Source organism: Stegostoma tigrinum, chromosome 1, assembly GCF_030684315.1.
Source record: "Stegostoma tigrinum isolate sSteTig4 chromosome 1, sSteTig4.hap1, whole genome shotgun sequence".
NCBI lineage: Eukaryota > Metazoa > Chordata > Chondrichthyes > Orectolobiformes > Stegostomatidae > Stegostoma > Stegostoma tigrinum.
In genome coordinates, this window is record NC_081354.1 from 67,498,038 (window position 1) to 67,510,753 (window position 12,716).

Sequence of the window (12,716 nt, forward strand, 5' to 3'; positions counted from 1 at the left end):
ATAGTGTTCAGGGATGTGCAGGTTAGGTGGATTAGCCATGGGAAGAAAGGGATAGGATAGGGTTGTTGGTCTGGGCAGGATTCTCTTCAGTGAGTTGTTGTGGACTCAATTAGCTGAATGGCCTGCTTCCACATTGTAGGGATTCTATGATTGACAAGGCAAGAAAGATATTATAAATTGCTTAAAAGGCAGACATTCTCGCTTACTTTTAAAATGAATATTGCTGAACCAAAACATGATGATCACTGATGACATGATGCAAGTTAACTACCATTCTGGAAATTTCCAACCCAGGTACACCTTAGATACCATTCCCGGGAATCTCATACCTTTGCATTTTGCGGATATTGCTATCAGCAAGCTCAAAATAACAATAGATGTTATGTTTCTCCTTGAGAGGCTGGTAACAACAGGAGCTATTATACTTCATTATATCTGCACAGGAAATAGTGACGCATCTATCCCAACCATAAACTGTGGATTTTGACCACAAACATTGAACCCTTCCTTTTATTCATTCAAAGAATGTGGGCAACCCATTAACACCTATCAGAAAATGCCTAGAGGGTAGTTAAAAGCAAAGGAATCACATATAGGGTAGATCAAGTAAGGACGGCAGATTTCCTTCCCTAAAGGCTATTAGTGAACCAGACGATTTCCATCATGATCAACAGTGATTACATGGTCACCATTATGCTATCTCTTTTTAAAAGTAAATTGAATTCAATTAAAGTCTGCCAAGTATGATTTTATTCCATGCCTTGAAGATATTATCGTAGTGAGTTCTGCTTTACTCATCTAGTGATATTACCGGCACATCACCACCTCTATACTGTACCTACTACACATGTGGAGGTAATAATAGGCTCGCTTATCCCTAAAGGTGACTCCTGAATAGTCATCACATGACAAAAACTCCTCTGGTCTTCGAGAAGTTTTACGTATACATTTCTGAAGACTTGCTTCAGTCTGCTTTGTATCATTCAAGAGAGTTTAGTCAACATGAGCATCAACAAAAAGTAGGACTCCAGCCTCTGAAGCCTGCTCCAAGTTTAAGCTTCCTAGAAACATATTCTTTTTGCAGAAGACTGTCGTCACTTGAAGATTGTTTCAAGTGTCTGTATGCCAATGTCATTTGCTGTGCCCTTGTAAGTTTAAAATTATTCCTGTTACTCCTGTCTTGGCTCATGGAATCTAGCTGCATACTAAATGACTAAAACTGACAATCTTGTGAATAAATATCCATAGTTTTCCTTTTTAAGTCACTTCTTCATTGTAAACTCCGTTTTCTTCCTTAAATGCTTGTGTGTGTGTGTGTATTGTGACAATCACCCCCAGGTTTGAATGCATGAATAAGCCATGATTTTTATTTAAACCTACAGAGAGTTTGTTGTAGGTTAGTTAAAAAAAAATTAGACTCAAAGCAGAGGGTTTGGGGAAAACATGTCACAACTTGTTCAATACAGAATAGTAAACCTTTGCATACAAGACATGAAAAAATGAAATAGTTCAATTTAATCTTGCTCACCTGTTCATAACAAACATGTAGCCACTTTTTCCATTATATTTCAGGGCCCACATTTTTCCAGATACATTAATATGATACCTAATTTCTCTGCGGCAATTGCAACTATGGTCTGTCTGAAATTATCAATTCCAAGTCAATTGCGCTGGATAGTTGACAACATTATTGAATACACAAGGATTTGCTGGGACTAAATGGAGACTTCTCAAACTAAGTTCAGTACTTATCCTTTAAGCCAGTAAGCAGGGGAGACTTTCATTGTATTAATTTAGGCTAGACTCAATTTCAGATCTCTGTACTTAAAAAGTAACTATTTAACCTGTTATCTCAACTGGCCTTTCTCGCTACAAATGCATTTGTACAAAAATATCACACATGCCTTTCACTTTAAAATATGGGTAATACAAATTTTCAAGAATATCTTTTATAAGTTTCAATACTACAAGGCAATTTTTGATTTTGACTTCACTATAGTATTAAGATTGCCAGGTTGTTTTAAGCAGCAATAGTTAATATTTCACAGGCATCAACAATGATAAACTAAACATCCTTTAAGTAATTTTTTAAACGTAAAAGTGTCAATGAAAAAACAAAACATGCAAAACATTTTTCTGATTTTCTTATTGAATGCATTGAGGGGCTGTGTTTCTTTTTTCAGAATATTCATATTGAACTTTTGAATTTGAGAAACACTTGCAATTGTTTTGCTCTTACGTCTATCCCAGCCTAATGCTCGATGTTCTCTTTTTCAATATATGAGAAGGAGTGAAACATATTATTGCACTAATGTATTTATTTTCTTCTGGTGTATTGAATATAAGTTTCTCCAAACTCCCACACATTCTTTTTCATTTAAATTGTTATGTAAAACATTTCATGCTTTGTTGTTACTGAAATGAAATATCATATTCACTTACAAATGCAAGTTCTAAACATGTGTTTTTTCTTTTTTTCCATTCCAGATTAAAAGATAACTTGCTTTCTTATTTGAATGTTTTTAATCTGTTGGAAACCATACACAGTACTATTTACTTTACCATAGCTACAACGGATATATATACACACACACACAATATTAATATGAAATGTTTTTATCAAATTGTTATGAAGAGAATTAACATTTTACTACATAAAAAGAAACACAATGATTTGGAATGTGTCGAACCAACAAATGTATCAATTTCAAATTTTAGCTCAAATTTATTCCAGACTATGTCAAACTATGTTAATTTGAAACAGCCCCAACATAAAACTTAATGGGCACAAAGCCAAAAAAACCTTTAAAATCTTCACAGCTGGCACAAATGCTGTGATTCGCAAAGATGGTTGCAGGAATGTTTCATGCAAATCACGCTATACTGATACATACTTGAAGTTGATCTGAATCTTGCTATATCTGTCTCTGGAAGGGATTGGTATGAATCATGCTCTATCAGTCTGTCGAAGGAATTGGACTGAATCTATACATTGAATGAAGTTTCTTTATCCAGTACCTGGCACAAATTGTAAAAGAAATCCTTGAATTGACATCTCTTGTAAAATTTATTTGGAACGCATATACAGTACACCAGTGTTTGTCCACCAGTGTTAATACATTACTTATTGGATAACTTATTTTGAAATGTGGCTTGTATTCAACTCAAGAAATAGTAGGAACTGCAGTTGCTGGAGAATCTGAGGTAACAAGGCTGTCGAGCTGGATGAACACAGAAATCTGAAGAAGGGTCTAGGCCCGAAACATCAGCTTTCCTGCTCCTCTGATGCTGCTTGGCCTGCAGTGTTCCTCCAGCTCTACACCTTGTTACCTGTATTCAACTCAACATATTTTTGTACTCAAAATGAATTTTAAAAGGTTGCAATGTCATGTTTGTAGCTGACTGTAGCTTGGCATATGTAAACTACAGTTAATAATACAATGCATTCTCTTCTTTTTTCGCGTTGCTACCTTTTGTGTGATCCAAGTATCTCTCGCTGGCTTCCTCCTATTTCTGATTTATCCTTGACTCTTGGTGAGGTATCCAAGTGTTGCAGCTCATTTACTCGTGAAACCCTCAGTTGTGTCCTCATTACTGCCGGATTTGACTATTCCATTCTCGACAGGTTTCCCACATATGATTTTTTGTAAACTCAAAGTCATCCAAAACTCAACTGTTTTAATGCTCATCAAGTCCTGTGCTTATTAACCTACCATGGCTCTGTTTAATAACTCACTTGATTTTAAAATTCTCAACCATGTTTTGAAATTCCTTTGGCTTATTTAATTCTGGCTGTGTGAAAATTCCAATTTTATTCACTCCACTACCAGTGACCATACTTTCTGTTGCCTCAGCCATATGTTCTGGAATTCCCTCCCATCTGTCCACTGACCTCTCTTTCCTTCTTTGAGGTATTAAATAAAATGTCTCACTTTCATCAAACTTCCCAGGTATTTAAATTGGGACCTTAGGCTCAGTAGAAGTCAGTTTGCTGTTTGCAGGGTAGTTCCAACAGCATGGGTTCAATTCCCAAGGGCTGAGGTCACCTTGAGTGTCCTTTATAAATGACTACCCCAAAGCATAAGAAATGGGAAAAGTCACCACCAGTCACCTTTCTGTAATGAGAAATCAGTCCTCCAGAGCGGGAGTGAATTTATTCTTTTACCTGACCCAGCGTTTGACCATTTACCATGAACTTTGCATTCCTACAAATTCATCTTTCAACCTTCATAACTTTCTTGTTTTAAGAGTTAATGATCCTTTCATAAGTGTTCACCACTTCATTTGTTCTATTAGTATGTTTAGATGTTCTGCTGTGCCAGCTACTAACCACTAGTTGTGTGTAAATTTCACTGACTTCTGTACTTTGTCTAGTACATCTTATATCATAGTTTTTTCATAAATATTAACAAGCAATGGTGATAGTAGACAGCCTTGTCTCACCCTGTGTCCAATTACACATGGTTCAGCAAAGTAAAGCAAAGAAATGTGGATGCTGGAGATATGAAATGAACAAAAATAGAAAGAGCAGGAGAAACTTAGCAGGTTTGGCATCATCTGTGGAGAGAAAATGCAGAGTTAACACTTTGAATCCATAACTCTTGAAGTTCTGACATTTTTGTTATGTTTTCAAGTTCAATGAATATTGTTACGATTGGAGCAGTCTGTCCTAGGTAGAGAGCTAAAATTATTGTCCACAATTATCGGGTCAATTTTGACCCCCTCTAGCACTGTTCAGCAAGTTGAAAGCTTTTTCAAAATCCATAAAGCATGTGTACAGTTCTGGTTGGTATGCAATGCTTCTTTCACTGAACACACTCATTACTTCCATGGCCTCTTTAGTTCAGTAACCCTTCCAAACTCTGATTGAGCGCAGCTAATTTAGTTATTTAGGAATCAGTTGGCTTGCACAACTGGTCTGTGAAGCAGAGTGATTCTGAGAGTGTGGGTTCAGCTCCTGCACTGACGCACTCTCCTTCTCAACCTCTCTCCTCGCCTGAGGTGTGGTAACTCCCATATTAAACCACCACCAGTTTTTTTTCTCGAATGACAGAGCAGCTTCATGGTCTGGTAAGACTATGGTGGCATTTAGTGGCTCATTTTCTCTTTCAACCTATCTGCGAGGATCTTTAACATTATTTTGGGTACATTGATAATCAATACAATGGTGTAATGCTCTTCACATCTTGTCATGCTAGTCTCTATTATGCAATGAGTTTTAATCACTAGTGAACAGTGATTTTTGACTCTGACAATTTAATTATGTATTGTGGAGTCTTACTTCTGCAGAATTCATTAATGTTTGAACACTTTAAAGAGTTTTTTTTATTTGCTCATCGGCCTTTAATTATTTCTCTCACTTAATATAATCTTTCTTTCCCTCTCTGCATTTCACATTCTGTTTATGATTTAAAGATAATTTACAGTATCAGGTGCATATTTTCTGGTTTAGAAAAATAGGGTTGAATTTTAAAGTAGAAGAGCATGTTGATTTGGGAACGATTGGTGGAGAGTTAAATTTGGAAATTGACATTGTGCCAGAAAGTTTGTCTGACTTTCACAATTAAGTACCAACTGGGGACAAGCAATCACAAGAAAGGTGGTTTGTCAATTTCAATATGTTAATTGCCCAGTTACAATAATATTAACATGCCTTTGTAATTTAACTGTGGATCTGCAGATTCCTGGTACTTTAAGTGTAAACAAAATGAATTATACAGGTTAAAGAGATGGCAAGGAAGAACTGAAATCTTACAGATGCTTTCTTATGTGTTTCTGTGAAAGGCTTTGTATACAGTATTTTTGTTGAGAGGTCACTTTGAAGACACTGAGACAGGCAGTCAGCAGCAGCCAAAACAAAGGTGAGAGAAGGACCCCAAGACAGCCAGGTAGAATTACATAGAGGAACAAGGAGATGAGGGCCCCACAACAGGCAGTCAGCATCGCTTAGAGGAAAAGATAAGAGAAGGAACCACAGACAAACAGTCAACAGCGTCAAAAGGAGCAGGAGGTAAAAAAATGAACCTAAGGGAGGCAGTCATACACATTCATTGGAACTGACTCCTGGATATTTTTACTTTCGGCTTCCTTATTTCCAAATTGAAGTAAGAACAGGCTTAAGGAATGATAAGACATCTCAGCTGCATGGAATAGTCATCCCATGCCATCTGGTGATCATAACATGGTACAATTTTCCATTAGGTTTGGAAAACCTATCATTCTGTTTGAAATCCAAGTTGAAAATTTAATCAAAGGAAGTTGTGAAAATATGAGGTAGAAATTAGCTGTGGTGAAAAAGAAAATATATTCAAAGGCTTAATAGTAGACAGGCAATGGCTTGTATTTAAAAAGCTAATGCTTGTCTTTCAAAAATTATACATTCTTTATGGCAAAATACCCATTAGTGTAAGTGACAGAGCTATGACTAACAGGTTAAAGGAGAATGCTTATAAAGTCGCAGGGAGAAAAAAATATCAGCCTGATGATTGGGAGAATTTTTGAACGCACAAAGAAGTCCCAACAGAGTGATAAAGAAAGACAGAATAGAATATCGCTATAAAATAGCAAAAAATCATAAAAATGCATGGTAAAATCCTCTACAGATTCATAAAAAGGAAAGATTAGCAAAGACAAGTGTTGGATCCATTACAGAGACAAGAGAATTTATCAAGCAAAATAAAGAAATGGCAGATAAGCTGTATAATGACTATCTGCCTGTCTTCACAGAGAAAGGCACAATGAATCTCCCTGAAATAGTTAAGACCCAAGGGTCTAGCAAGAATATGAAACTGAAAGAAATGAGCATTAGTATAAATAAATGTAGTATTAAATAATTAAATAGGATTGAAAGTTGACAAAATCCCTGAGACACAATGACCTTTGTCCTAGAGTCTTGAAAGAGATGGCTACAGGAATAGTGAATGTATTGGTGATTATCTTTCAAAGTTCTATTAATTGTAAAATGGTGTTTATAAGTTAGAAGGTGATAACTGGATCTCCAGTGTTTAAGAAAGGAGGTAAAGAGAAAACAGAGAATTACAGACCTGTTAGCTTGACATCAACAGTAGGAAAACTATTAGAATCTATTACAATTGATTATTGAATATGTAGAAATGATCTGACTGGATAGAATCGTCATGGACTTATGAAAGGGAAATCATGGTTGACAAACCTGAAGGGTGTTACTAGCACAGTCGGTAAGGGGAAGCAGTGGATATGCTGTGCTTGGGTTTTCAGAAAACTTTTAATAAAATCCCTAACAAGAGGTTAGCAAACAAAATGAAGGGGCATGGGTTTGGGGATAATATACCAGCATATATTGAGGATTGATTAATGGATGAAAGTAGCAAGTAGGAATAAACAAATCAAATTGGCAGGTTCTAACTAGTGTGGTACTGCTTGGGCCCCATTTGTTCACAGTCTATATCAATGTCTTTGATGTGGAAGTCAATTATAATATTTCTGTGTTTGCAGATGAATCAAAACTTGGTGGTAATATGTGTTATGCGGAAATGTTTACAAAGAAGTATTAAGGGGACATACACAGCATGTGGGTAGGCAAAATCATGGCAGATGAATTATAATGTGGATAAGTGTGAGGTTGACCACTTTGGTAGAAAAAGCAAAGATGCTCTTTCCTAAATGTTGAAAGATCGGAAAGTGTTGATGTCCAAAGGGACTTAGGTGTTCTTTATAAGTCACTGAAAGCTAACATGTAGGTAGGCCAAGCAATATGAAAGGTAAATGATGTGTTAGCCTTCATTGCCAGTTGATTTGAGTACAGTCTCAAAGAAGTCTTGCTTCAGTTATATAGAACACTACTGAGGCAGTGCCTGGTATTATTACGTGAAATCATAGTCCCTTCCCTAAGGACGGGTATACTTTCATTCATCAGGTTGTTTCCTGAGATGGTAAGAGAGATCATGGAGTCTGGGCCTGTATTCTCCAATGTTTAAAAGATTGAGATGTGATGTCATGGAAACTCATACACATTTTTAAAGCAGCTGGAAGAATGTTTCCCTGAACTGTGGGGTCTAGAACCATGGAACACAGTCTCAGAATAAAGACGAGCCATTTGGGACTGAGATAAAGAGGAATATTTTTACTCAGAATGTGGTGAATCTTTAAAATTCTTTACGCCAGACAATTGTGGAAGTTCAATCAATAAGTTCAAGAGACAGATTGAAATATTTCTAGTTACGAATGATTGCACAGGACACGGGAATAGTGCAGGAATATGGCATTGAGTTAAATCATCAATCATGATCCACAGTAGCAGAGCAGGCCCATGGAGCAGAATGACTTACTCATGTTGCTATTTTCTTATGCTCTTGCTGATTCGAACATAGCAGAAATAGAGCACACAGCCCCTCTTGATCTTGCTGTTACTTTTAATAAGATCATGGTTGACCTTGGCCCTAATTCCATTTGCTCATTCACTTTTCTTTTCCCTTCTTTCCCTGGAAGACCAAACATCTATCCATCTTACCCTTCAATGTACTCAACGACTATTATCCACAGCCCACTGCATGACAAAGATCCAAAGGATCCACAATCCTCTGAGTCAAGTTTCTCTTCATCTACCCCTTATTTTGTTCTGTCAGATTAGCATGAATGCCACTAATGCTGTATAATTTCTACTGATGAGATGCAAGATGATCGAGACATGAGTCAGCAGCACAAGCAGGAGCAGCACCAATTTATCCCTCAGAAATCTGCAGCTTGACAAAACGAAGGTGCAGCCTGCAGGAAACCTTATCCACAACTCAAGGGCGACAGGGAGAGAATAATCTTCTGTAACATGTTGAAACACAGGAGTCCCAGGAGACTCAGAAATTGGTAGATGTTTGCAGCCACCTGATCCAAATTTGTTGTGATATGAATATTGAGGCCACGTTTCACCAGTGGCTGTCAAAGTCACCATCTTAACTCTGTTATCTATTTGAGTCCTTCCAGTGCCCTGCCAAATATACTGCAGAATCTTGCAGTTAATGGCCTAAATTAGTTTTAAAAGAAGTTTGTTTTCTAAATTAGTCAATTACATCTCACTGCAGTTTGCCCATTTGGTTTTTCCTTGTAGCACCTCTGGTTTGCAGACACTTGGCATGCATATACCAATTAAGGCACCTCCAGTGCATCCAGCAATATTCATTTATGTTCTATCATTGGCAGTGTTGAGCAAAGAATAAAAAGGTGCAAATGCAAGTGTGCACAAGATGTCCGGATTTCAGCTGTGCTGTTTTGGCATGTGTTAGTCCATCCCCTTAGAACTCTTGCACTGGTAATCAAGTTCATCAATTGGTTCCCTGATGACGGAGTTACTGATTTAAAATACAGCTGATGGCTCCTTTGATTAACCAAATAATAAGATTTCAGTCTAGTACAAAATGAGCCATTAATCAGCCATATATATATCATTAACAAGTTATCCATGTGTTACAATCTGCGCAACGCTGCACAGCACTTAGTCTTGTAACTACAGAGTCCAGCGCTTCTCCAGGTGATTCTGAGGCAGAAAAGAAACAATGTGAAGCAGCTGAGGCACCCGCAGTGATGCATAATACCACCTGGAATATCTGAGGAGCCTTTGTTATTGAGAAGCTCACTTAATTCCAACGGCCACAAGCAAAGCCGCTCCCCCTATGCCCCTGCCCCACAACTGAAAACAACCCTGCAATTAACCAAGCATCCCAACAATTACAGTACCTTTTTGCTTAATATTAACTATTTTCTTACCATTAACCACAAGTGAAAAGACATCTGGCTGCCAGGAGGCAAAATGGAACATGGGAAAGTGGTGGAAAGAAATAATATTCAAACATTTTATAAATGAAAGAGAATCTTAGTGACCATAACATTGTGTAGCACACCATATACAAATTCGAGTGCAAATAATTTTCCTCTTTACAGCACTTTCTTTCTCTCCAAACCAACACGCACCACCGCTGTATCACCTCCCCATCATCCCCCAACACACACACACACACACACACACACACACACACACACACACACACACACACATACATACAAAAAACTGTCTCCAAATCTCCACATAGTGTTGACATTGTCCAAGTGTTGCCTGTCATGGCTGAAGCAATGGTATGGCAATGTGGCGAAGTGAGGAGGCACCCCATTACCTATATGGGGATTAAGTCTGAATGGTTGGTGCTATTCTACATTACATTCTAGCAATCCAATCAACTGAGCTAAACAACGTGTACAGCACTTCTTTATAGTGCAGCACCTTGGCCTTTAGCATGCTATGTTCTCTTGCTCTGGCTCCACCAAGATCTGTTCTACGTGTACCCGTGGAGGTGTAGACTCAACCAGGAGAATGTGGGGGACGACATGGGGTATAATGTGAAAAGGAGGTCACAAATGAAAAGTGGAAGCATACTGAGCCACTCTTTCATGTCTCCTTCCATTAGTGCCCACGTTATGACCCACTCATACTTCACTGCTAACAATGAGAAAATTGCCAACATGGGCCAAAAATATACAGCAAAAATAGGTGGATGCAGTCTCCTTAAAAGTTCCAACTTTTAACACTTTCTCTTGCAACAGTTGATTCATCGTTTGACAGTAAATTGGTTGTTTTCCCCATGTCACATATACACTAGAAATAGAGTGATTCCAGGTGAGTTTGGGTCACATTTCTAACACTTTAACCTCTCACTGACTCCAAATTAACATGCATGGGGTGTTTGGGGATTGGCGTTAAAATTACCCTCCTATCATCTTAAATGCATCTCATCTGGATGCATCGCTGTGTGGCAGCACAACTGCTCCTTCCAACACAAGGAACTACAGAGAGTCATTAACATAGCCCAGTCCATCACGCAAATCAGCCTTCCATCCATTGACTCCATCCAAACCTTCCACTAACTCAGAAAAATAACCAACATATTCCAAGGTTCCTCCCACCTTAGTTATACTCTCTTCTACACTATTCCATTGGGCAGAAGATATAAAAGTTTGAATACACATATGAACAGATTCAAGAATAGCTTCTTCACTGCTGTTATCAGGTTTTTGAATGGACCTCTCAATTCTGATCTCCCTCTCTGCACCTTTGCTGCAAGCACAACACTGTATTCTGCTGGATGTGAGTTTGCTCGCTGAGCTGGAAGGTTAGTTTTCAGACGTTTCGTCACCATTCTAGGTAACATCATCAGTGAGCCTCCGACGAAGCGCTGGTGTTATGTCCCGCTTTCTATTTATCTGGTTAGGTTTCCTTGGGTTGGTGATGTCATTTCCTGTTCTTTTTCTCAGGGGATGGTAGATTGGCTCCAAGTCAATGTGTTTGTTGATGGAATTCCGGTTGGAATGCCATGCTTCTAGGAATTCTCGTGCATGTCTCTGTTTGGCTTGTCCTAGGATGGATGTGTTGTCCCAATCAAAGTGGTGTCCTTCCTTATCTGTATGTAAGGATACTAGTGATAGTGGGTCATGTTGTTTTGTGGCTAGTTGATGTTCATGTATCCTGGTGGCTAGCTTCCTGCCAGAAAACGACATGACCGGAATTCCATCAACAAACACATTGACTTGGAGCCAATCTACCATCCCATGAGAAAAAGAACAGGAAATGACATCACCAACCCAAGGAAACCTAACCAGATAAATAGAAAGCGGGACATAACACCAGCGCTTCGTCGGAGGCTCACTGATGATGTTACCTAGAATGGTGACGAAACGTCTGAAAACTAACCTTCCAGCTCAGCGAGCAAACTCACATCCAGAACCTCAACCTGAGCTACAAATCATTTCAAAACTCATTGTATTCTGCATTCTGTTCTGTTATCCTGATGCACTTAGTATGGTACAATCTGCCTGTAGACCATGCAAAACACCACTTTTCATTGTATCTTGGTACACGTGGCAACAATAAATCAATCAACCAATCATAAGTGGGGCAGAAGAGCAAAGGGATCTCAGGGTACAGGTGCACAATTCACTAGAAATAAAACTTACAGCAATAAAATTAGAATGGGCAATCAAACTGGATTCATTGTTAGAGGGATAGAATTGACAAGCAGAGATGTTATCTTAATTTATATAGGACCTTGGCTAATTGACGTGAGAGGCATTGAGCACAGATCATCTCAATATTGCGCAAAGGAGAAAGAAGAACTGAAAGAGATTTAAACAAAATTCACAAGGATACAAATACTAGAGCTCAGATGAATTAAATATCAGGAATGTTTCTATAGAAAAGATGACACCGCTTAAGAAGGATTGATGGAGGAAATGTGTCTCATCCAGAACTTCAAGACAGTCAGGGTGCAGTGGTGCGTATAGTGCCCATCTCAAAAGAGACGGTGCTGGGGAGCTGAAAGGTCTGAAGGTGGAGAAATCACCCTGACCGGATGGGCTACTCCCAAAGGAGATAGCTGGGGCCATTGTAGAGGCATCAGTGGTGATCTCTCAAAAATCGTTGTTGTCTGGTGGGTTCCAGAGGAGTGAGAAATGGCTAATGTAACACCCCTGTTGAAGAACGGAGGGAGGCAGGATGCAGAAAACTATAGACCAGTTAGCCTGACCTTGGTCATGGGTAAGATTTTAGAATCCATTATTAAAGACAAAATTGTGGAGTACTTGGAGTTGCATGGTAAAATAGAGCTGACTCAGCACAGCCAAAGGCAATAAATATAAAACAGGCACAAACAAGTCCAATTGGGAATTTGTGATCATGCATTTTGCACAGGGAGTGTCTG

General features: G+C 38.5%; 1 protein-coding gene across 3 annotated transcripts in view; it reads right to left on the reverse strand.

Annotated features, from left to right (window-relative positions):
• Window positions 1–12,716, reverse strand: part of prss12 (serine protease 12) — a 145,273-nt gene that overhangs the window by 129,654 nt on the left and 2,903 nt on the right. Inside the window, exon 1 of one of the 3 annotated variants that reach the window (XM_048544808.2) lies at window positions 2,895–2,988. The exons of the other annotated variants lie outside the window; for them this stretch is intronic. The gene's annotated coding sequence lies outside the window, so the exon portion shown is untranslated. Of the gene's footprint in view, window positions 1–2,894; window positions 2,989–12,716 lie in introns of those variants that run through there. 3 annotated transcript variants of the gene reach the window in all.